This window comes from Sminthopsis crassicaudata, chromosome 1 (assembly GCF_048593235.1).
Source record: "Sminthopsis crassicaudata isolate SCR6 chromosome 1, ASM4859323v1, whole genome shotgun sequence".
NCBI lineage: Eukaryota > Metazoa > Chordata > Mammalia > Dasyuromorphia > Dasyuridae > Sminthopsis > Sminthopsis crassicaudata.
This window is the reverse complement of record NC_133617.1, coordinates 222048318-222075853: the sequence shown is the minus strand read 5'-3', so window position 1 is coordinate 222075853 and position 27536 is coordinate 222048318. Positions and strand designations below refer to the sequence as shown.

Sequence of the window (27536 nt, the reverse complement as noted above, 5' to 3'; positions counted from 1 at the left end):
ATAATCCTGCTGATTGTTTCTTACAGAACAATAATATTTTAACATTCATATACTATAACTTATTCCCCAGCTGATGGGCATCACTCAGTTATCAGTTTCTTGCCACTCTAAAAAGGGCTGCCACAAACATTTTTCCACATGTGGATCCTTTTACCTCCTTTATGATTTCTTTAGGACACAAGCTCAATAAAGACATTGCTGGATTAAAGTTATGCACAGTTTGATAGCTCTTTGGGCATAGTTCCAAATTGCTCTACAGAATGTTTGAATCAGTTCACAATTTCACCAACAATGTATTAGTGTTCCAGTTTTTTGGATATATCTTTACATTGATATTGTTGGTACATTTCTCAGTTTACATGTTAGTGCCTAGGGACTTTTTGAGTTCTTACTTCCTTTCAAGTTGGGTGATTTCAGATAAATGATGCTTCATTTGTATTGTTATACCACCATGACACTATCTTGCAGTAAATTTCTAATCATTCCCCAAGTACACAATACTTTTTTTTTCAGAGTAGCTTGACTAGCAGAAGACTGATATTGTTATGAAGCAGCTTCTTTTGGATCACATTGTCCAAAGACTAAAGGAAAGGGTCACAAAGTAGAGATTCTTTTTTTTTTAAATAACTTTTTCTTTCCAAATACATGCAAATAGTTTTCAAAATTTACCTTTCAAAACCTTGTGTTCCAATTTTTCTCCCTCCCTTCCTTTACCCTCTCCCATTAATAGCAAGCAATCCAGTATAGGTTAAATATGTGCAATTCTTCTAAACATATCTTTATATTGTTCGTGCTGAACAAGAAAAATCAGATCAAAAGGTAAAAGGAAAAAAAAAAGCAAACAAACACAACAACCACCAAGTGAAAATACTATACTTTGATCCACATTCAATCTCCATAATTTTCTCTCTAGATGCGGATGGCTTTTTCTGTCACAAGTCTATTGGAATTGCCTTGAATCATCTCATTGTTGAAAAGAGCCAAGTTGAGGAAAAGAGAATGACAATGTTGGAGGGGATGTGGGAAAACTGGTACACTGATACATTGCTGGTGGGACTATGAATGGATCCAACTATTCTGGAGAGCGATTTGGAACTATGCTCAAAAAGTTATCAAACTGTGCATACCCTTTGATCCAGCAGCAGGGTTTCTACTGGGCTTATATCCCAAAGAGATATTAAAGAAAGGAAAGGGACCGGTATATGCAAGAAAGTTTATGGCAGCCCTCTTTGTAGTGACAAGAAACTGGAAACTGAGTAGCTGCCCATCAGCTAGGGAATGACTGAATAAGTTATAGTATACGAATGTTAAAATATTATTGTTCTGTAAGAAATGACTGGCAGGATGATTTCATTCTGATGTCCGTGGCTCTCTTCAATATTTGAAATGATTCAAACCAGCTCCATTTGTGCTATCTATACCCAGAGAGATAACCATGGGAACAGAGTGTGGAATACAACATAGCATTCTAACTCTCTCTGTTGTTATTTGCTTATATTTTGTTTTCTTTCTCAGTTTTTCTTTCTCTTCTTTCTTGATCTGATTTTTCTTGTGCAACCAGATAACTGTATAAATGTATGTACATATATTGGATCTAACATGTATTTCAACATATTTAACATGTATTATACTACCTGCCAGCTAGGGGGTGGGGTGGGGGGAAAGAAGGGAAAATTTGGAACAAAAGGTTATGCAAGGGTCAATGTTGGAAAAATTATGCATATGCTTTGTAAATAAAAAGCTTTAATAATAATAATAAAGAGCCAAATTGATCATCACATAATTTTGTTGTTCTGTTTTCAGTGTTCTTTTGGTTCTACTCACTTCATTCAGCATCAGTTCATCTAATTCTTTCCAGGCTTTTCGGAAGTCAGTCTGTTTATCATTTTTTATGGAACAATAATATTCCATTACATTCATATACTATAACTTATTGATGAGTATGCACTGAATTTCTAGTTCCTTGCCATTACAAAAAGGGCTGTTACACACATTTTTGCACATGTGGGCTCTTTTCCCTTTTTAATGATCTCTTTGGAATACAAACCCAGTAGAGACACTGCTGGATCAAAGAATTTGCACAGTTTGATAGCCCTTTGGGCATAGTTCCAAATTGTTTGCCAGAATGGTTGAATCACTTTACAACTCCACCAACAATGCATTAGTGTTCCAATTTTCCCACATCCTGTCCAATGTTTGTCATCTTTTCCTGTCAATTTAGCCAATCTGAGAAGTGTGAAATCAGAATTATCTTACTTTGCATTTTTCTAATCAATAATTATTTAGAATACCTTTTCATGTGACTAGAAATAATTTGAATTTCTTCAGCTGAAAATTGTCTATTCATATCCTTTGAACATTTATCAATTGGGGAATCAGACTCTACCTCTGAGAGTGGGCTTGTGAGAGCTCCTTAAAAGCATGCTCTTTTAAAGGTATGAATCTCATGGAATTCTAGTAAATACATTACTGAATTAGCATGTTAAGTACCATGCTATCCATTCCAGTGACTTAGCACCTTGTAAGAATCCTAACAGAGATTCTTAAATTTTTTTCTGTTTTCTGACATGGGGTGAGGGAAAAAACTTTCCAAAAGTGGAATGGGCTGTCCTAGAAACTTGTGGGTTCCTTCTACCATAGCTTTCAAGCAAAAGCTTAAAGGGATTTATTTTTCCACTATGGATTGGACCAGATGCCTATTGAAGTATTTTCCAACTCTAAAATTGTGTGAATTTGTGAAATATTTATGTTGTCTGGTAGATCTTTTACTAAGAAAAAAGTCTAAGAAATAGGTCTTTAAATCAGGATCTTGGTATGTAATTATACATTGCAGTGTGACATTTTTCACTAGGGGTTTTAGAATCATCTATAAAAAGTAAATATAGTGTGAAATTTCTCACTTCTAGACTCTGAAACATGGCAGGCAATTTCTTAAGCCATATATATTCCTTCTGTAATAGGTTAAATGCACTGAGAGGAGAAAGGAATTCGTGCTCAGGAAAGAACAAGGATATGTTTTGCATAAAAAAGTTCAGCCACCATATAGTTTGATAAAGTCCTCCTTCCTTAGGTCTACCCATTTTCTTGCGCATTCTCTACTTTAGGAGGTTGATCCAAATATAAGGCATTATTATAATTACCAAGAGCAATGAAGAAAAGACACTATTTGCATCATCCTCCTGTATGATGGCTGTAGAACAACAGTATTCTATTATATTCATATACCACAATTTGTTTAGTCATTCCCCAATTGATGGGCCTTAATTTCTAATTTGTCACCAAAACAAGAGCTGGGTCCTGTACATGTGGGTCCTTTTTCTATTTTTTATAATCTTTTTGGAATATAGACCCAGTAGAGGAATTTCTGGGTCAAAGGATATGCCCAATTTTATATCCTTTTGGCATAGTTTCAAATTGCTTAAGGACATCTCTTATGAATGAAACACAGTAAGGTTTTTCACCTGACCAGATCTGACATTATTTTTCTATTAATGCTGTCGAGGATCCTAAGATTGAAATTTTGACTGCCAAGTTATATGGGTGTCTCGCATTTGTAATATGGTAAAAGCTTTCTAGTGTATTGCACACATATTATAGTATAGCCTTTCCTATATAATTGTAAAGCTGATTTTTTGAACTCAGATCTAGAGCATTAGATTTTATTCCTACTGAATTTCAACTAATTAGGCTGCCTTTCAAAGGGCTAGTTTTCCCTAGTTTTTTCTATTGTTAGTTTCTATTTCTATGAATTTTTTTTGTAATTTTGAAATTTTTGTTTTTCTGAATTTGTTAAACACCCAACAAACACGAACATTTTCATATAAAAGAAATACAGAAGATTGCATATGAAACAGCAAATCTCTATTTTATACAGCTCTATTGTATATTAACATGTAATAGGCATGTTAATTTCTTTTTTGTTTTTAAAAAAAGAATAGAAAAAAGAAAAACAGAAAAGAAAAACAAAACAGCATAGAACTTTGTCAAGTGCTAGATTCAAAATATATAACAATAAATTACAAGTTCAAGAAATGATATATACTAGAAGAAATTTTATACATGAGTATCCATCTTTTTTTTACTTCCTTGTAGATTATTTTTTTTTGTTCTCTGCTGTGCACTTTTTTCACTTTATTCTTTTTCCCCTTTCATCACCCCTTTCTCAGCCTGTAGTTAAGTTTTATATATATATATATATTTACACATACACATGCATATGGGAAGAAGGATTCTGGAAAGGTGACAGAGTAGGCTAGTAAATTTCAAGCTCTCCAGGTCTCTCCAACAAACAGAACAAATTTGATTCTCAGGATAAACAGAGATTGGGGAAAAAAATCCATGAGAAAAAAAGAAACACAACAAAAAGGTGAAAGTACTATGCTTTGATCTATATTCAGTCTCTATAGTTCCCTCTTTGGGTATGAATGGCATTTTTGATCCCAAGTCTATTGGAATTGCCTTGAATCTCCACATTGTTGATTTTTGTTGTTGTTGTTGTTTTTTTTTTTTTGACTGAAGCAATTGGGGTTAAGTGATTTGCTCAGAGTCACACAGCTGGGAAATGTTAAGTGTCTGAGACAGAGATCAGATTTGAACTTGGGTCCTCCTGACTTAAGGGCTGGTGCTTTCTCTACTGCACCACTTAGCTATTCCTTCATATTGAGAAGAGCAAGTCTATCACAGTTGCTCACCATATAATCTTGTTATTACTATGATCCTGGTTTTTCTCATTTCACTCAGCATCAGTTTATGTAACTGACTTTTCTGAAATCAGCCTGCTTGTCATTTCTTATAGAACAGTAATATTCCATTACATTTATATATCTTAACTTATTCAGCTATTTCTCAGATGATGGACATCCACTCAATTTTCTGTTCTTTGATATTGGCTTAATTTTAAAATGTGACATATCTGTGTTTTTTGTTTATTTTTGTTTTTAATTTTATCAGGTATTTCCCAATTATATCTTTATCTGGTTAATAATGCAGGATATATGTTTGACATTTGTGCATGACATCAAGCTGACTGTTTTACAAGTATTTTACAAGTGTTTACAAGTACTTTGCCTTTTGTATCCCCAACCCACCAAAGTAGTACCATGAGTAGGTGCTTCATAAAACTCAAATCAAATAAAAGTTTCTTCCTTATTGAAGTCTTTTTTCCTTGCATTCTTAATGATCTGAGGAAGAAACATCAATTGATTTGTTTCCTAAGAAATAAGCGAGATCTACATCAGTCTATATGTATACACACACACACACACACACACACACACACACACACACACACACACACATGCACACACATACTTATATTCATTCAATTGGGAGGGAAAGAGGAGTCTTGAGTTCTTAATAAAATAAATTTATTTCTTCACATTTTTCAACAGATATTGGCATTTAGGCTATCTTAATTAAGTAAGTTGAGCTTTTTTGTTGCTTTCTGAATATGACAAATATTAAAACATGAATATTTTCTTATTTCTTATACAAATAACAGAAAAGAAGCTTTTACATGAAGCCATAAATCTCAATTGTATATAATTTGTTTTTTTTTAAAGCTTGCCATACATTATTTAGCACATTATTTAGATGTATTGACTGAATTTCTCTCTGAATCTTCTTCTGTTCTCTTCTGTGCATTTTTAATTTTTCATTATGCTCCTATCTTCACCCTACACCCACTATCAGTACCCCTACTTTCCCTACAAATTTGTTCTCTCTCCTCCCCAAAAATCATTGCATTGATCAGGCTTTCTATGTCTTTCAAAGTTGTTTGTTTTTACACTGTTGTGGTCATTGTGTAATTTTTTCATCTGGTTTTTCTCACTTCATTCTACATAATTTTCATACAAGTACTCCTACTTTTTTATCTGAATCTTTTTGTCTTCTTAAACTTCATCCTCCCTCTGTTGTCTCTTTCTTTCAGCTTATTTATGTATATATACATATATATTTGTTAATGCTTATCACGAGGGCTTCATGAAATGATTCTTGTCATATTGTTTTTGTTTTTGGAATATATTGTGTTAAATTCAGACAATTTATCTTACTAGTTGTGATATAAGGCAAGTCATTTAAGCTCTTCTGTTCCTACAAAGAAGGGAACAAGATACCTTATCTTAACTCTTTTCTAGGGACGAGTTTGGGCATTATAATTACATAGTATTCAATTTAGTTTTGTTATTGTTATTCTTTCCATTTATTTTGTAGACATCATATATATTGCTTTGCCAGTTCTGCTTATTTCATCCTGTATCAGTTCTTCCCTTTTTTTTTTTTTTTTTTTTTTTTTTTTTTGGTCTTGCTGTATTCTCTGAATACTTTGTATTAATTAATCTTTTCTTATGGCACAGTAAGATTCTAGTATATACGTTTATCACGATTTACTTAGCTATTTCTTGGTTCTTGACCAACTACCTTTGTTTCCAGTTCTTTGATAGAATGAATTTCATTTTAAGGTTTGGAAGATATTAGGAGTTTTTCTTAAAATCCTGTTGGTCTTGTACTTGAATAGAGGCAGACAGTCTATCTCCCACATGCACTTATAAAATGAAGAGGTTGCATGAGATATTCTTTAGAGTCCTCCTTAATCTAAATTTATAATCCTGGGACTCTATGAACGTTTTTATGCAGTTCTTCAAAAAGTCATAGAAAAAAAGGAAGATATGAAAGTCTTAAGAACAGTGTGTTTTTACATGTGTATTCTGTAACACTTCAATGGAGAACAGAAATAATTGGGTTTCTTTTGGATATTTAACCCTAAGTCCATTTACACTTATATATCTGGTTGATTGAAATTAAAATATTTTCTTGAATTTTGTGAATATGTTTTAGTTCTTTACTTTCTAATATAGATATAATCACATAATCTAAAAAAGTAAAGTTACTTTATGAACACACTACAATTTTATTATAGTTAAGAGTTACATGATAACAAGTTTTATTAGAAATAATCAAAATGATAGTCAATGTCTCTATCATATGTTCCACTCACTTTGATATAAGATTAAAAGATTCTTTTCCCTGTAAACCAATATCAAGTTTTTATATATCTCTTAACTAGTTCAAAGCCTTATGATTTCCTAAATCTCCAACTGAGGCATTAGTTGAGTTGAGAAATGATGAATTAAATAATAGGAAAGGGACTTTCTATACCCAGATGAATTAGAAGACTGCAGGTTGTTACTCTCCTCTCTTACCTATTCACACTGAGTTGGGAGGTAGATAAAAAGATTATGGTATAGCTGAGTGGGTGTGGGAAGCCACTGGACCTAGAAGTCTCTTCCCCTTCACAGTTATTGGTCTTTGAGAAAAACTGCTTACTCAGCCCACATGCAACACCAGCATTGTGACTCATTCTCTGACACATTTCAAGTTTGAGCAACAGCAGAGGAAGCTTTGGCAGTGGTTCTGACAGCAGCGCCAACTGCTGGGTAGTAGCAAATTTTGTTTTTCTTGTTCTCCAGACTTCCTCACTGTCCTGCTTGTGGTCACTGACATTCCTCTCTCTTGCTTCTTTTTTGTCTTTTTTGTCTAGCTGTGTTTTAGTGTTATCCCTGAGTTAGCATCCCACGGATTTGGTGGAACAGGTCTCTGATGGTGTCATTCAGAGCTCATGGGGAGGGTCAGCAGGCCCATTTCACAATGAATTATATTACATTTTTTGTAGATAAGCAGAAGTTGGATTTATGATCTCTTTTATTGGCATAAGGTTCATATCCTTGAATATAGTTATAATACTGTTCCTTGTTTCTTAGTCATGAACATTATATAGTCATTAAATGGCTTGCTATTTTCACTTTTTATTTCACCTTTTATAGAATTGTTGTTTGTTTTTGCTTTATATATAAAACTTAGGTTTTAATATATATAAATAGGAATTTAATTTTTAAGACCATTTTATTGATATTATAAAATGTTGGGTCACATTCATTTCCAAACACATTTTCAGTCATCATTTTATCAGTGACTCCGCCCAAATAATAAAGAATTAAAAATAACAAGGAAAAGTAGAGCAGATCAGCAAAACTTAACAAGATCTTGGCTGAATCTGACAGGATAGGCAACGTTTCATCATCATAGTCCTCTATTTCTACAAAGAAGGGAACAAAACACCTTTAAAAAAACACAAAACTCTTTTACTGGGTCAAACTTGGGCATCATAATTATATGGTATTCAATGTAGTTTTGTTTTTGTTTTTCTTTCCACTTAAATAGTTGAAAACATTGTATATATTGTTCTCCATGTTTCATTCAGTATCAGTTCTTTCTATATTTCTGTCTTCCCATATTCTCTGAATTCTTTATATTAATCCTTTTTTATGGCACAATAATATGGCACAGATATCAAAGTTTATTTAGCTATTCCCCAGTCTATAGCCATCTACTTTTGTTTCCAATTTTGAGATTTCATTTTGAGATTGGAAGACACTAGACAGTGGTCCTCAAACTTTTAAAATAGGGGCCAATTCACTGTCCCTCAGACTGTAGGAGAGCCGGACTATAGTAAAAACAAAACCTCACACTCTGTCTCCGCCCCTCAGCCCATTTGACATAACCCAGCGCCTCATAAACATCCTCAGCAGGCCGCATGTGGCCGAGCTTCTCTTAAAGATCTATTGAAATGTCTCACTGCTCTTTTATGGGGCAAGCAGTCTATCTCCCACATGGACCCAAAAGTAACTTTAGACTGATAAATTGTATCAGAACTTAGACTAGGGCACTGCAGACTCAAGAGCTCCAAGGTACATAGAACTTGGCTCTGCAATTCCATAGAGAACTCTTAAGATACATCTCTCTGGATACAGAAGGGCTTAAAACTTCCCAGTGCTTTTAACATAGACATTTCTTGGAAGGTAGAAATCAGTAAAGGAGAAGATAAGGGAATAAACTTTAAGTGGCCATTATATACCAGCTACTGGGATACAATACTTTACAAATGAGATAATAATCTCATTTATTTTCATTTATTCCCACAACAATCTTGGGCATATTACCCCCATTTTACAATTAAAGAAATGAGCAGAAAAAAGTTAAGTGGTTTGACTAAGTTTATACTACTAGAATGTGTCTAAGAATGAATTTTAATACATTTCTTCCAGATTCCCTCTATCCATTGGGCCACAGAAACTTAAGTGACCTAAATTGAAACCAAGTTAGGCCAGCCTACTTGTAAAACAAATGCAAAACTCTGATTCTAGCACATAGCCTCAATTCAGGTGAGATATGCATAAACAAATGAAAATACTGATTACTATGAAGATTAATTATGACGTAAAGATCTCTGAAAATTCAATCTAGAAGAAGATGCTAATCCCAAAACTTCAGAAACTAAAAGAAAAAAATGAAATTTTCATGAGGACTGCATAAATATCTGAATTGTAAAAGACTCAAAAAAAAAAGTTCTAGACAAAAGAATTAAAAGAAGAATAAACAGCTTGGAACAGAAAGTGGCAAAACTTAATCCAAGTTTTGAATTTTCTGAAACCTGAAATAGCTGAAATCACTGACTCCATCAATCAAGAAATATTAGAACAAATTAGAGTCAAATTTTTCAGTTCTGTTCTTTTTCTAACAGGATAATTGAAGCCCTTTATTTCATTGAATATCCATTTTCCCCCTGAAGGATTATAATCAGTTTTGCTTGGTGGGTGATTCTTATTTGTAATCATAGCTCTTTTGCTCTCTGGAATATCATATTCTAAGTCTTTTGATTCTTTATTGTAGAAGCTGTTAAATCTAGTGTTATCCTGTCTGTTGTTCCACAATGCTTAAATTGGTTTTTTGTTTTTTGTTTTCTTTGGCTGCTTGCAGTATTTTCTCCTTGATCTGGAACTTTGGAATTTGGCTATAATATTCTTGGGAGTTTTCATATTACTGTTCCATCGTCCAAGGGTGTGGTGTCAAGGTGCTAGCCATTCTATGAATTTCAAGGCTCATTAGCAACTCCAATGCATTTTTAAAAGCTTGTATATATTTTAAAAAATTTATTTAATATTTTTGTTCTTCCCCAGTTACATTTAAATTAACTTTTTTACATTTGTTTTTTAAATTTGAGTTTTAGATTCTCTCCTTTATCCCCACCCCAGCCCCCATTAAGAAAGCATATATGAAATTATGCAAAACATTTCTATAAAAGTCATGTTGTGAAAGAAAACTTAGATATCCACTCCTAAGGGGGGAAAAAAAAAAAAACTACTCTCAGGGAGAGAGAGAGACCTACAAATAGATAATATGCTTCAATCAGTTCTTTTTCTGGATTTGGACAGGATCTTTCATCATAAGTCATTCAGAGAAGTCTTGGATCATTGTGTTGCTGAGAACAGCAAAGTTATTCACAGCTGATCATCCTAGAACATTGGTATTACTTTGTACATAGTATATTTCATTTTGTTTGAATTCATGGAGGACTTTCCAGGTTTTTTTGAGAGCATTTCCCAGGGAACAATATATTTGGAATTTGTGTTCTGATCATTATAAACAAAGTGCAAAATAAAGAAGAATATAGGTGCAGTGGAAATTTGCTACTTTTGGAAAATAAATCTGGCTTGTCTAGGATTAGAATGATTTGATATTAATGTCAAATAGTTTTCCAGGAAGCAGCTAGTAGTGTAGTAGATAGAGCTTTAGACCCGGAGTCAGGAAGACCTGAGTTCAAATCCTGTTTGATATGTTATTTAGCTTTTGTTTGTTTGAATTTCCTCATCTATAAAATGGTGATAATAAATAGCATTTACCTTTCAGGGTTGTTATGAGAATCAAATAAGATAATAATTGTAGTGTCCTTATTACTTTGTGCCAGCATATGGTAAATCCTATGTGAATGTTAGGTATAATTGTTATTGTTATTTAACCTTTCTTTGCCTGGGTTTCCTGATTTGTAAAATGATACAAACACCTAACTCAAAATTGTTGCCAGGATAAAATGAAACATTATTTGTAAAGCCCTTTGCAAACCATAAAACAAAATATAAATGCTACTTATTATTATTTCTATTATTATTATTTTATTAATTATTCCAGCCCTGCTCCAAAGATTTTTCTTTTGGTCAGCACTGTGACAGGATACTGCTGATGCTAATTCCACATTCTTGTTGACCTTCATATTCCTGGACTTTTGCCTGTTCGTTTTGCTACTTAGATTGATTTAATGGAAAAGTAGTGTTCTTATGCAGAAGCATTTTGCCTCGTAGTCCAAATTCAGGTTTGGCAAGTGCAGGGACTCCAAGAATATCTTTGCTAAATATACTTTAATGTACTTCAGCCTCCTTTCCCCTTTTTCTTTGTCCAAACAGCTGCACAAAAAGACTCCGAGAATCTCAGGATATACACAAAGAGCTTATTTCACAGTTTTATGGCAAGAATACAAGTTTTGTTTTATTTGTTACTTCTTTCACTGTACTATGTATTCATGCATAGACAGTTAGGTGGTACAGTTGATAGAATAATGAATCTTGAGTTAAGAAGACCTAAGTTTGAATGTTAACTCATACATTTTAGTAGCTGCATGACTCTGGACAAATCACTTAACCCTGTTTACCTCAGCTTCTTCAAATGAGTTGGAGAAGAAAATGGCAAACCATTCCAGTATCTTTAAAAAAAAAAAAAAAAAAAAAAAAAAAGAAAAGAGAAAAAAAGAAAAAAATAAAAAAGCCTGAATGGGGTCATGAAGAATTTGAATTTGAAATGATTGGACAAAAAACAATCCATGCTCATCATCAACTCTGGAAATTCCCCCAATAAAGGAATTTTGGAAATGATACTTTTACAACTTCTAGTGGGGGGCCAGATTTATGAGTTAGAAACCAATGCTTGGAATTGGCATTGAAGGTCATAGAAAAAAGAATGTGATATAATGGAAAATCTACTGTCTGAAAGATCTAAATTTGGATTCAGTAGCCAATATTAGCTATTGGTTAAAGACAAATCATTTAATTTAGTGTTCTATACCTCTTAAAATGGAGATTATATAGAGATAATAACAATTGTGGTACCTACCTTTATGGAATTTTGTGAAGCCCAAATCAAAAAATATGTGTAAAGCATTTTACACTCTTTAAAATATCATCTATAGGGGCAGCCAGGTGGCGCAGTGGATAGAGCACCAGCCCTGAATTCAGGAGGACCAGAATTCAAATCTAGTCTCAGACACTTAACACTTCCTGGCTGTGTGATCCTGGGCAAATCACTTAACCCCAATTGCCTCAGCAAAAAAACAAAAACAAAAATAAACCCCAAACCTATTCTTATTATAGAGCACAGTCATAGAAGAACTTAATTTCATGATAGTGAAAAGTAGTGGTTTAACAAACAGTTGAGTTATGTTTCTTAATGAAGGTGGATTTGGGTTACATGTGCTCTGAGTTTGTGCAAACCCCTAAGTGAGGAAACATGTTTCCTTTATGTGCATCTGACTAAATGATTATCTGCAAACTTCTGGTTTGTTTGCAGCAACCCCAAAGCCTACTTTCTGCTTCTGGGGAACAGAGTACTGCTCCCCAGAGTCAAAATACAATTAAGGGAATGGATCCAAATTGAAACCAGAAGGATGATTTCATTCATGGAATAAATTATATTGTATATTAAAAAACACATATAATGACACAAAATCCATGTAGGGACAAAATTAATTTTATTTTTCAGAGGTTAGAGTATAACACTGAAGAGTTAAAAAAAAAACTTTAGTGTGAACAGAATCTATGTGGGAACTAATTTCTTTTGCTTTTTAAAAATTTTAGTGAATTTATGAATTCTGTTATATATTGACTGTAGCTCATTGTGCAGATTAGATACACTTGAGTTTTTGCCGTAGTCAGGCAGACTATCTTTATGGAAAAGTGCTTCACAGAAAAGGACCATAGCTTTTTTTTTTGGTCTTTCCTGTTGAGAAAGGAAGCTGACCTTTATATGTGAATATTGTATTTTCACTCTGAGCATCCAGAAGATGGCAATCATGATAGTATCGAAGGACTCCAAGACATCACATATGGATTGGTTTTAAGAATGAGGGCTATTTAGTCTGCGTAAGGAAAGACTTCAGGTAGAGGGTGCAGTGGGGAGGACATGATAGTTGCCTTGTGAATATCTTAAAGAAAGCCATATGAAAATGACACTAGATTTGTCCATAAAGACAAGGATAATGAACAATGGGTTGAAGTTACAAAGAAGCAAATTTAGGTTTGATGAAAGTAAAAAACTTCCTAACAGAGCTCTCTGAAAGTAGGAAAAAGCTGCTTTGGGAGATACTGGATTCTTCCTAATTAGAGGGAGTTTTAAGCAGAAGCTAGGCATTTTATACTAGGGATTCATTTTCTAAGTATAGATTGCATTAGATGACTGCTGAAGTCTATTTTAGCTGCAACATTTTGTAATTTTTAATTACAGATAATTTCTCTAACAGCATCTGCATAACATACTGTATTTTCATGGATGTGATTATTCTACATGGGAGATCCTAATCTATCTGTGTCTCACCATCCTATGTGATTTTTAAATTTTTTTCCATTTTATTTTTAATGTTCAAAATATTATTTTATTTTTTACAATTATATGTAAGGATAATTTTTTTTAACATTCATTTAAAAATTTTTGAGTTCCAAATTTTTCTTCTCCTTTTCTTTTCCCTTTTCTTTTTCTTTTTAAGACAGTATTTTCCAATTGACTTTTAAACACAGCTTCTCATAAGTTCACCGAAGGGGGTCTACCAAATTGCTGAAGACTCACTTTTTCTTGCTGTTTTAAGGATAACCACTGAGTATATAGGTTGGTCTATCAATTAATTATCCCTTATTCTCCTTATGTGATTATTCTTTTGTCCTAATTTTTCTCCACAGTTCCTTATTTATTTTGGTTGTAGCCTGCTCACACCTGTCCATCACCCTCTGAGTGATATTCATGGTTAATTATTAAGAGACTGTAGTGTTCATGGCACATAACCAACCATACATCAATGCCAGTTTAATATTGCTATTAAAAAGATTCCTTTGTTTTAGAATAGAGTTTGAGATAATTAAAGGAGCTTTTAATTTCCCAAAGATAATCTTGCTCACTCTTCTCCATCTAAAAGCAGCTGGTAGTATAGTGGAAAGAGTGCTGGGCCTGATGTCAGTAAAACCTGAGTTCAAATCCACCCTCCAAGGTGAATCCTGGGCATGTCATTTAACTTTTGTCAATCTGAGTTTCTTCATTTATAAAATGTAAATGCTATGGATTTACCTCCCAAACTTCTGGTAAGGATTAAATGAGATAATATTTGCTAAGTACATTGTCTGACACATAATAAATATTTAGCTTGTTTTTTTTTTTCTCCTGTTAATTCTAGAATCAATTTAATGTTCATTTGCAGTGTCTTTTTTAAATCCAGCACAGCAAAATATCTCCTTAAATTCTCTCTTTCCTCAAGTTATCTGCCATATATATATCAAAATGTGCAATATTCTTTGAAAAATACACTAGAGACAATGTTGTTTGACAGTCCTTTAATCATTAATATCAAGCAAGGAATAAAACAAGGCAATGTATGCTCACCAAAGATGTTTGTTACTGTCATGGAAGAGATCCAGTGAGGAGTCCAAATTAAAAGAGGGATTCCCTATGGATGTTGTAGTTGTTTAGGTCTTTAGTTGGTGACATTGTGCTGGTGACATCAAGCCATGGAATCAGTTATCCTTCAGAAGAGTTTGATTTAACCATGCACACAGGAATAAAAAGAAGTTAACAACTAACAACTAACTTACTTTATACCAGGACAAGCTAAGTGGGGCAGTAGATAGTGTTGGGCCTGGAATTAGGAGATTTTCTGAGTTCAAATCTGGTCTCAGCCACTTACTAGCTATGTGACTGGGCAAATCACTTAGTCCTGCTTATTTCAGTTTTCCTGTTCAGTTTCTGTAAAATGAACTGGAAATAGAAATGATGAACCATTTCTTGGGTCTTTGCCAAGAAAACCCCAAATGGGATTATCAAAAGTTGGATACTGAGCAACTGAAAAAAAAAACAACAAAAAAACCCCCAATACTATATGTTAAGTATATTATAATTATTCAATCACTTGATCTTTATAACAATCCTTAGAAGAAGGTGTTATTATTATCACCATTTTATAGATGAGAAAAATGAGGCCACGTTTGAACTCAGGTCTTTCTGACTGCAGGATCAACACCACAAGTGAATGAAAAAAGTCTGATAAATGATGTCATGTTGTTAGAATGGTGTAATATTCCCTGGAAGAGTAAGGGTCAAACAAGGTTGCCTACTATCACCAAAACTTTTCAATATTGTATTAGAAATATTAGTTTTCAATAATAAAAGAAAAAGTAATTGAAGGAATTCAAATGGATAATAGGAAACAAAACTATCACTTTTTGCAGATGATATAATGATATAATTAGAGAATTCTAGAGAATCAACTTAAAAAACTCCTTGAAACAATGAACAACTTTAGCAAATTTGCAGGACAGAAAATTAGCTCACATATATCATCAGCATTTCTATATATTACTAACAAAGCTCAATAGCAAGAGATAAAAAGAGAAATTCCATCTAAAATAATTGTAGATAATATAAAATATTTTGGGATCTACCAAGCAAGACAAACCCAGAAACTTTAAGAACACTTTTTTTTTGGGGGGGGAGGTGATTTAATAAAAAAATTTACTAAATATTTACTGTATTCTATCTACTATATTAAGCACTGGGAATATAAAAAAGGCAAGATAGTCCTTATCTTCAAGGAGCTTACATTTTAATAGACAGACACCACATAAAAGGGACTTTGGTAGGTAGAGAGGAAGGGAAGATGAAGGTATCCAGGTAAGCCATGATAGACAAAGTCCTGTGAAAATGAGTCTTTAGTGTGCAGCCCAGAAATGATTAGAGACATGGTTATCCTTAAAATAAAGAGTCTGGAAGGCAGGCAAAGCCATAGATGATGGGTAGTAGGAACTTAGATGTGGAGTAAACTGTTGAGAAGGCATGGTCCAACTGGAACATGTCTGCCTCCAAACCATCCAGAAAGGCTCAGAGATAATTTCTGACTGTTATTCTATGCCCTGCTTGTATCTGCTATGCATCATGCATCAGAGTCCCCCTTGTTCTGCATCTATAGAAAGGGTGGGGAATGTCCAGCCCATGGCCATATAAGGCCAGAGAAATCATTTGGTCTGGCCCAGCCAAGGCAACCACAGGTGACAACCTCCCATTGCTTGAGTTCTGTAAATTGATAAATTTGTATGGGCCACTTGGCAGAAAAAAGGTTCCCCACCCCTGCTCTGTTGAGTTGAGAGTGACACCTTATTGTTGCCAGCTCACCACTCTGTTGGTCAAGGGTTTTGGCTATCTGGTTACAAAACATTTCACACAAATAAAGCCAGACCTAACAACTGGAAAGGTATCAATTGCTTAGTTAATGTATAATATATAATAGGCTTAGTTCTACCTAAATTGATCTATTTATTCAGTGCTAGACCAATCAAACTGCCAAAAATAATTTTATAGAACTAGAAAAAATAATAGCAGAATGAATCTGGAAGAATATCAAGGGACTTAATGAAAAAAATTAATGCAAAGGAAGATGGCCTAGCCAAAGCAAACCTAAAACTATATTATAAAGCAGCAATCAGCAAAACCATTTGGGTACTGGCTTAGAAACAAAGTAGTGTATCAATGGAATAGGTTAGGTACACACGACAATAGGCAATGGCTAATCCAATGGCTAAGTAATCAAGTGTTTGATGATCCCAAAGATTCAAGCTTCTGGGATGAGAACTCACTATTTGATAAAAATTACTGGGAAAACTGGAAAATAATATGGTATAAAACAACATCTTACACCCATATCAAGATAGGGTCACAATGAGTTCATGATTTAGACATAAAGGGAGATACTATAGGCAAATTAGGAGAGCAAGGGATAGTTTACCTGTAAGATCTTTGGAGAAGGGAGGAGTTTAAGGCCAAAGAAGAACAAGAGAACATTATTAAATGTAAAATGGATAATTTTGATTATATTAAATTAAAAGATTAGAACAGAAGTAGAAAGCTGGGGAAAAGTTTTTACAGCCAGTGTTTCTGATAAATGTCTCATTTCTAAAATATTTATAAGAATATAAATCATTCCTCAATTGATAAATTGTCAAAGAATATATAAAGAAACAATTTTCAAATGAAGAAATTAAAATCATCTATAATCATATGAAAAAAATGTTCTAAATTACTATTGATTAGAGAAATGCAAATTGAAACAATTCTGAGTACCAGCTCATACCTCTCAGATTGGCTGAGATGACAGTAGAACATAATGATGAATGTTGCAGGGAATATGGAAAAACTGGAACACAATGTATTGGTGAAGCTGTGAAATGATTCAATTGGGCAACTCTGCCCAAAGGGCTATAAAACTGCATATCTTTTCATTCTTTGTATTTTGGACACAGGTTTTCCAGGAATAATTTTACTAGTTAAATTATTCTAATTCTAAAGAGAAAAAAATCCTCCAAGAAAATCTTTGAAAATCTCTCATCCCAGTCATTCCCAGTTGTATTCCCAAAGACAGCATTCCCAAAATACAGTGTAAATGTTTCTATAGTAGTTACAGAGCTCAAAAACCTCAGTTAAGATTTTAATTCATTGAATAGAACATGTCACCTGACTTTGAGCTTACCCTTCAGCAAAATTGTCCTAAAACAAATGAATCCTCTTTTAGCTCCCTCTGCCGAGGATTCTTCTGTTTGCCTGGTCAAAGGTGACTTCAAGAGAGTTTGATTATTGCTATGATCACTTCAGGAGATCTCTCTGGGCTGGACAGGCCTTCAGTAAGAATGATGTTTAAAGTCCTCAAATGGTCCTTCAATGACATCTTTAAACATCATTCTTATTGAAAGACTTTGAGAATTGATACTTAAAGAATGCTTGATTAACTTCTCATTCAAGTGAAACTAAGGACTTAAGACTTAAGTATTTTCATATTATTTTGTAATGGATAACCTAAAAAAATTTTTTTTTCCATATTGCAAATTATATTACTTATTTACTTTAAATCAAAGGTTTAAAACCTGGAATCCATGAACTTTAAAAAAATTTTATTTATTAGGATGTTGTTAATTTTCTGTATAATTGGGTTCCTTAAAACCATGAATCTGAGATGTATATTCTTAATCAGATTGTCAAATTTGTTTTACCAGACACAAAACAGATTATAAACTTCTGCTCTAATTAGTGGTTCTCTTTGAGCAGTTAACTAATAGGTAATATGTAGCCATCTTATTAATTGGGGGGAAAAGTAGGGAGTTCTGTTTTTTTTTTTTTTTACAGAAATAAACTTGTTGCAAAAGAAACATTTTTTTGAACTGTATTTTTTATTATATCTTACAGTAAAGGTAGTAACAATAAAAGATAGATTTATGCTAAGCCCAGATATCTGCTTGTTAAAGAGAAAGTGCTGTGGAATAAAAATAGCCAGCATTATTTTGCATAAAATCATATATTTATATGATCACTAATTGAATAGTTAAATACTAAAGCATCCAACTTTATTTTAAAGAATAGAGCCCCTCTCCTTCCTTACACTTCTTTCATCCTCTTTTTTTTTTTTTTTTTTTTTTTTTTAAATCAGCTCTTGTCTTTTTTCTATAGATAATCCTCTTTATGTCTCTGGGGTTAGAATGTTTTTTTTCCTAGGACTCTAACCTTGAGGAGTGAATTTGAAACTATATTAGAGAAGGGAAAAGTAGCGTGTCAAGTCAACAAGTATTTATTTAGCACTTTTTATGTTCCAACAAGCATTTATTAAGCACCACATGAAACACTGGAGAAAGAAAGCTCCTAGGCTAAAAACCCAAGTCTCAAAACAATTCCTTCTCTCAAAGAGTTCACAGTCTAATGGGAGAGACAAAATCCAAAACAGCTTTGTATAAATTAACAAGATAGATAAAATTGATTTAATGTAAGACAGAAGAAAGTCTCCATCATTGATTCCAAGGGCTTGTAGGACATGGGTAGCAAGCAATTGGACTACAAGTCTCATTATCTGAGTTCTAGTTTTTCTTTAGTAGTTATTAAGAATTTGACTGTGGGTGATTATTTTAATGTCTCTCACTAAGCCTCAATATTCACAGCTATACAATGGGGATAATATCTGTTCTGGCTACTTTTCTGGGTTCTTTTGAAGATCAGATGGAATAATACGTGTTAAAAAGATTTTGAAAAGGGGTAGCTAAGTGGTGCAATGGATAGAGCACCAGCCCTGAAGTCAGGAAGATCTGAGTTCAAATCTGATCTCAGCTACTCAACACTTCCTTGCTGTGTCACCCTGGGGAAGGCACTTAACCCCAATTGCCTCAGCAAAAAAAAAAAAAAAAATCTTAAAAGACTTGAAAATTGTTAAGGGAAGGTAAAGAACTATTCCTTTGTTAATTTTTTTCTGAGATAAAATGATATAGTGATACTCTTGCACAGTCTCACCATGATCAATCTGTATTTTGGAAGCAGACCAGATAGAAAGATTTTACTGTAATTCTTTTTTTACAAAAATCAAACTACAATAGGCAGCTATTGATTTATATTTGTCATTTCCCTCTGTACTATTTATGTTCTTGTCTCTGTGCCCTTAAGAAGTTGCTTTGTACAAAATGAGCACTTAAATCTCTGTTGATAGGCTGAATAAATGACATTTGATCAGAAAGATTAATTTAGAAATGTAATATTTGTTGGGTGTGAATGAGTTCAAGGAAGTATTTAGATATCTTTTATCTTGGAGAAGCAAAAAAATCACAAACTAATTACTTTATTGAATTTACCCTTAGGTATAAAATAAAGTTGTTAATAGTTAATTCTATCATTCTTCCTGTGGCAATATGGTTTTTAGAAGCATGGAGAGAGTATTCCTTTTTTGGATAACCTTAAGTAAAACTCCAGGGAACTTCCTATTAAAAATTAATAGACTAGCATGTTAGTCGAGATGATGTTCAGTGGAATTCAATCATTCTGAACCCTTTGTCCACTTGGGAAAACCCTGAAGAGATTGTTTTATTTGCTTGTATTATTTCTAACATTAGAGTGCCATAGAAATAATACATGCCCTATTCTATGATAATGATAATTCAGAAATAAGAAATTCTTTAAAGGTGATAGCTACATAGTATATGCTGTGGTAGGGCTCCAACTCCCTTTTTAAAAGTTTTTCCTTTTTTAACAGAGTATGTATGTTTTTTTAAAAGAGGTGTTGTGTTCTTTGTTTGTTTGTTTGTTTTTTGTTTTTTTTTTTGTCTACACCCAGAGAGAAGACTATGGAAACTGAGTGTGGATCACAACATAGCATTTTCACTCTTTTTGCTGTTATTTGCTTGCATTTTTTCTTTCTTGTTGGTATAAATATGTATGCATATATTGGATTTAACATATATTTTTACTATGTTTAACATGTATTGGATTACTTGCTCTAAAGAAGGGGTTAGGGGAAGGGGGAGAAAAATTGGAATGAAAATTTTTACCAAGGTTAATGTTGAAAAATTACCCATGCATATCTTTTGAAAATAAAAAGATTTAATTTTTTTTTAAAGAAAGGGTTTTTTAAAAATATCTTTTGTATATTAGTTATTTCCCAGGGGATTTCTTCACCACCATGAACAAAGTTAAGTAGCATAGCCATTATTTAACAGATGACCCATATAACATAATCTTTGCTCCCTTTTACACAAAGAAGGGGAAAATGCATGTTTTTATTTTTGTCCTCAAATCATAACTGGTCATTGAAATTAAACTGAATCAAGCTGCTTTTTAATATTGTTTTTATTTGCATTATTGTAGCCATGCGTATTGTTTTGAGCCTGTAACAGTATAATACAAATTTTCCCATAGTTCTCTGAAATACTCAAATTTGTTGTTGTCTAGGGAATTTTTGAGTAGTTGTATTCTGGTGTCAGCTCTCTGTTGGCTTGTTCTAGTCACTGCATATGTCAAGGCTACTTATCTAATTGATCTTGACCTTAAATAGTTGGAACTTCCTGTTTTGATGTAATCTTTTTTTCTCAATACTATTTTATTTTCCCAATTGTAAAAATAGTTTTCAGCATTCATTTTTTAAATGAAAATATAGGGGTTTTTTTGTTGTTGTTTATTTAAAATTAAATACAAAATAAGAAAAAGAAAGAAAAGGATAATAAAAAACAAATCAACATTTGTTTTGGTAAGATTTTGTGTTCCAAATATTCTCTTCCTCCAACTTTCATTTTTACTTCCTCTCTCCCCAAGACAGGAAGCAATCTAATATATGTTATGCATGTATAGTACTTTAAAACATATTTATGTATTTGTCAATGTGTGAGAAAAATCAGACTAAAAGGGGAAAAATGATGAGAAAGAAAAAGCAAACAAACAAATGAAACAACAACAATAAAAAAAGGTGAAAATACTGTTTTGATACACATTCAATCTCTGTAGTTCTCTCGATGCATAAGACATTTTCCATCACAATTCTATTGGAATTGTCTTGAATTTGATGTGATCTTTTAAATAAGATTTTAAAAAAATATAGGCTGGGTTTGTATTTTAGGATTAATGATGCCATTTACTTCTTAACATTTAGAATGTGGCAGTGTAATACAGTGAAATTGTCACTGGATCTGATGTTAGAGGACCTTGGTTCAAATATTACCTTTGATTATACTTGTTTGACCTTGGATAAATTATTTAATCTTCCTGGCCTTCAGTTTCTTGTTCTTAAGGCTGGACCATATAGCTGCTGAAATTCCTTCCAGCTTGAGATCTATAACTTAAAGTGTCAAGGGAATTTCTAAAAAGACTTCACCCCACCCTCTTTTAATCTTCATTTTAAGTTAGATGAGAACAAATGAGGATAGGAAAATCTATTTCTGGGAATTGAGTTGATGTTTGGGAGAGAGGTACTATTCTTTGACCAATTCTGCTAAATATCTTCTGCTTCTTTTTCTCTTCACTTCTTCCTCTGAACTATTATAGTTTTTTTGGTTTGGTTTGGTTTGGTTTTTTACATGTTTGCTCAGGTAGAATAAAGGTTTTATAATGAATCATCTCAATTTTTGCTCTGGAAATCCTTAGGAATAATGATTAGCAGTTGTTATGATGGTTACCATACCATTCTCACCAACATAAGTAAGTTTGGAGCTTACTCTTAAATCCATTTTTGTATTTAACAAAGTATTCCTTTTTTGGAAAAAAACTTAGTCATAATGTCTATACTCTTATTCTGCTGACCTGTCTTTTAATAAATATTTTTATTTAGTCAGAGTATTGGGGTAAGTAAAGAAACCCTTGTGTCCTAGGGTCTAACTGACTTAAAGGGACCAGATCAATCCCTGAATCTTTCACATTCAAGGAAGCAATTTCAGAAAGCCATAATAAAAAGAAAGCCTGGAAATCTTTCAAGAAATTATCAAGGAAAGTTGCTCTGATGCTCTGGAACCAGAGGGCAAAATGGAAATTGAAAGATTTCACCAATCACTACCTGAAAGAAATCCTAAAATGAAAACTCCTAGAAACATCATAGCCAAATTACATTGCTCATAATTCAAGGAAAAAGTACTGCAAAGCCAAAATAAACAAGTTTGTAGTCAGAATTACCCAGGATTTGGCAGCTTCCACATTAAAGAAACCAAAGGATTTGTTATGATATACCAGAAGACAGAGAAGCTAGGCATTACAACCAAGAATCACCTACCCAGCAAAATTGATTATAATCTTTCAGGGGAAAGTGAACATTTAATTAGGTAGAGGATCTTTAAGCATTCCTAATTAAAACACCAGAGCTGCATTAAAAAACTCATCTCTAAATAAGGTTCAAGAGAAATATAAAAAAGTAAAAAAGAAAATAAGAAAGAAAATATAAGAAATTCAATAAGGTTCAACTGTTTACAATTCTAGGTAAGAAGATAATCTTTGTAATTTTTAAGAACTTTATTACTTTAAGGTCAATTAGAATATCAAGGGACTCAATGAGAAAATGTAAAAAAAATATATCAGAATTCATTTAAATTTAAATCAGAATTTATATCAGAATTCAAACTGTATTGCAAGTCAATAATTATCAAAGCTATCTGATACTGGCTAAGAAATAGAGTGGTAGATCAATGGAATAAATTAGGTATTAATTATGTTCAATAAATAGCTATAGTAATCTAGTATGATAAACCCAAAGATCCAAGCTTTTGAGACAAAACTCATTAATTGACAAACTGGAAAAAACTGAAAAACAGTGTGGCAGAAACTAGGTTATCTATCAGTATCTCAAACCGTATACTAAGGTAAGGGCTCAACTTTCTTCTACTTTTTTTTCTCTTTCCTTTCCCTGAACCATCATAATTTTTTTTTTCATGCTTACTCAGGTAGAATAAAGATGATTAATCATCTTAATTAATTAATTAATTAAGATAATGAATCATCTTAATTTTTGTTCTGAAAATCCTTAGGGCATTCTCATCAGCATTGGGGTTTTGAATCTGAATCTATCAAAATGAATATATGATTTACACATAAAGTATAGTACCATAAGCAAACCAAGAGAGCATGGAATAATTTAACTGTCAGATATATGGAAGGGAAGAATTTAGGCCCAAAGAAGATATAGAGCACATTAAAAATATTAAATGGATAATTTTGATTATATAAAATTAAAAAGTTCTTGCACAAACAAAACTAATGCTACCAAATTTATAAGGAAAACAGAAACTAGGGGGAAATTTTGCAATAAGTGTCTTTGATAAGACCTCATTTCTCAAATATGAACTGTCAAATTTTTAAAAATACAAGTCATTCCCAACTAATAAATACTCAAAAATTACAGTTTTCAGACAGTCAAAGCTATTTATAGTCATATGAAAAATAATACTCTTAACTATTGATTAGAGAAATGCCAATTAAAACATTTCTGAGATTTTATTAGATGTTGGAGGAAATGTGAGAAAACTGGCACACTAATGTACTGTTGGAGTTGTGAACTGAGTCAGTCATTCTGGAGAGCAACTTAGAACTATGCCTAAAGGATTGTAAAATTGTGCATAACCTTGATCCAGCAATACCATTTTCAGGTCTACATCTCAAAGATTAGACAGAGAAAGATGAGAAGGAGAAAGAGAAATTGAGAGAGAGAGAGAGAGAGAGAGAGAGAGAGAACAAAAATATTTATGGCAGCTCTTTTGTGGCAACTAAGAATTAGAAATTAAAGGAAATTGGGGAATGGCTAAATAAATTATGGGATATATGATTTTTTTTTTTTTCCTGAGGCTGGGGTTAAGTGACTTGCCCAGGGTCACATAGCTAGGAAGTGTTAAGTGTCTGAGACCAGTTTTGAACTACGGTCCTCCTGAATTCAAGGCTGGTGCTCTAACCACTGCGCCACCTAGCTGCCCCGGGATATATGATTATAATGTAATATTATTGTGTTGTAATAAATGACAAGTAGATTTCATATTTCATAAAAACCTGGAAAGTCTTAAATTAACTGCATATGAAAGTGAACCGAATCAGAAAAATGTTGTACATGCTAACAGCAATATTGTATGACGAAGAACTGTGAGCGGTCTAGCTATTCTCAGCAATAAAATGATCTAAGACAATCCCAAAGGACTAATGAAGTATACTGTCTGCTTCCAGAGAAAGAACTGATATTGACTGAATACAGATTGAAGCATGCTATTTTCACTTTCTTTCTTTCTTTAAATATTATACAAAATGATTAATATCAAAATATTATACATAATTGGACTTGTAAAATCATTTTCTGATTGCTTACAGTCTTTGCGATGGGGCGAGAGGGATTGAGGAAGGGATAGAATTTGGAACTCAAAACTTTAAATAAAAATCTTTATTTTTAAAAAAATGTTTTGGTATGTTTTTCTAGGTGAAATATACTTCAACTTGGAATATTTGTTATCATTTTGCTGGTATTAGGATGGATAAACCAGTTATTCATCTAACTGGTTAGCTTGTCATAGGAGAGGTTAAGTGATTTTCTAAAGATTATAGAGATCAATTAGGAATAAGTTGTTGATTGAGTGATTGGTATTATAGGACTTAAATTTTAAGTTGTTGGTTCTATGGCTTTCAACTTGTGAAACTTTGGATTGGAATAAGCATTTATTAAGTTCTTAGCTTTATAGATAATATTAAGTGCCAAGCACTTTACAAATAGTATCTCACTTGATCCATATAATCTGTAAGGTAATTCTACTAGGATCTCCATTTTAAACCTGGGAAAGCTGAGACAGCCAGAAGTAAAGATTTACCTAAAACACAGAGCTTGTAAGTGAGGTCAAATTTGAATTCAGATCTTCCTGATTCTAGATCTATCACTTTAACCACAAAGTCAACTAGCTAGTTGCCTTTGAGCAAGATCATTTGCCTCTCAGGTTCCTCATCTGTAAAATAATATTTGTACTACTAACTTCAAAGGATTTGTTCAATTCCAGAAACATTTATTTAAAGTGTTCAAAGCACTGTGCTGGGTATTGGAGTTACAAAGATTAAAAAAAGAAACAATCCCTGCCCTAGGGAATCTTATATTCTAGGGGGAGGAATGAGATAGAGATCTGATGTGTTCAATCTGTACTTGAGTAAATAAATACTTTGTAATACTTTGCATGTATTTTTTCATTTATAAAGGGAGTATTGGCTAAGATGATGCATATTGAGTATTTGATTGTAAGAGTGAATAGTGAATTGTGTGTAGGGGGTGCCTGGAGTTGAAAGTCTCTGTGTTTATATATCTTCTTTCTTATACCACTGAGTCAGCCTTTATATGGACTAATATGGTGATGCTATCTAATGACAGAAAGCTATAATTGAACATCAAAAGACTTTTGATAAAATGACATGATGGAAAGCTAATAGCTTCTCAGATATGTGAAATATTGTGAAGTAAGATCCAGGAAGCAAGTTCTAATATTCTCTTTCTTGTGCTGGATATGATTTTAGGTGCTGGTGGCTATCTTCATTTTTTTCTGGGAATCATTGTTTTTATTTTTGTTTTTAACTCCCAGTTTCTTAAGAAGCTCCAACTATTAAAATAAGTATTCTTCAATTAAAACAGTGTATTTAAAACAGAGCTTTATTTTTCACAGACAAAGTCCTGAATGTTCTTTGTGGATTTAAAGGGCACTATGTCTTTCATAATCTTGGGTGTTGTCTTTGTGTCTCCCACCTTACCTTAGCAATTAAATTCCACTCTAACCATCACTTTCAAGTTTATCCACTCATTCCTCTAAAGCAGAATATTCAATTATGTTTTTATAATGCTTTCACTCCAAGACTAGAATTGAATGGGGTCAAAGATTAATTTTGGGATTCATTTTTTTCTTAAATAGTTGAAGAGAGGAGACTCCAGGAATTTTAGTTGCATTCTCTTGATTTTCCTAGTGTTTTGAGGAAGAAAGGAATGAGCATATTTTCAAAATTCATTTTACAATTTCTGCATCATTCAGGAGCATCAGTTCTGGTAGAGGATGGAAAATGTATAACGCTGCCCAGTAGCTCCATTTTTTTTTTAATATAGTAAGCAAATTTTTCTTTCAGAGATTCAGTATCCTGTGTCTTAATGGTTTGAGTGCCCTGCCCTAGTTGCCTAACAAATTAGTTTGCATATATGTTGCATGTGAAGAAATAAACTAGAGGAACATTGTTTCCTCTGACAGGAAGTATTTCTTAAGTAAAAAACTGTGCTCATATTTGGACAGGGGGCAGAACTTCCAAAAGCCATTAAATAAACTAAACAGTCTGCTTAACCACAGAGAGTTTGTACTTTGGGGCAACTTGTTCTCTTAAAAATGTCAAGGGTTTATAATAAGAAAAGACGAGAAGTTCTGGAACTTTTCTTCCTCTTTAAAAAAAATATATATATATTTTCCCCCTTTATTCTTTGGTTTCAGTACTAAAGTGGAAAGGGAGGAATAGAGGTGAATGACACAAAGACAATGTTCAACTAGGATCCTGAAAGACAATGAAGTTTTTTTTCCTTAGGATTCATTGCTGTAAAGGGCACGGTTGATCCACCACTTATATTCTCAGTTTATTAATACATTCATCTTTCTGTAGGACACTGTAAGGCCTTATGCCTATTTACTTAATGACTATTAAATCTCATATCCGTGTTCTGCCTACTCTTCCTTTGTCACTGGCCAGGGTTCAGGTTATCTTGAAACTTTCTGAGTTAGAATACTTACTGACTACATGCTGTCTCAAGAACCTGCTTATCTGGGAGAAAAGATGGCACCCTAATACATAGTTGGTGGACCTATGTATTGGTCCAATTATTTTGAAATTTTATTTTAAGAAATGGATAAAATATCCATTCCTGTGGACTAGAGATTCCCCTGATAGACATAAGCCCCACAGAGGTCATATAGACCAAAATAGTTATACCTGCATTTTTTGGGTATGACAAAGAACTTGAAACAAAGTTTATGTCTCTTGTTTGGGAAATGGCTAAACAAATAGGGTATGTGACTGTATTTTATGAAATAATGAGTATTTTGTATGTAAATGCATTTATGCAAAGACATAAATGGATA

General features: G+C 32.9%; 1 protein-coding gene across 2 annotated transcripts in view; it reads left to right on the top strand.

Moving 5' to 3' along the window:
* RAB31 (RAB31, member RAS oncogene family) overlaps positions 1–27536 on the top strand; it is a 171251-nt gene that overhangs the window by 31411 nt on the left and 112304 nt on the right. The window lies entirely within an intron of this gene.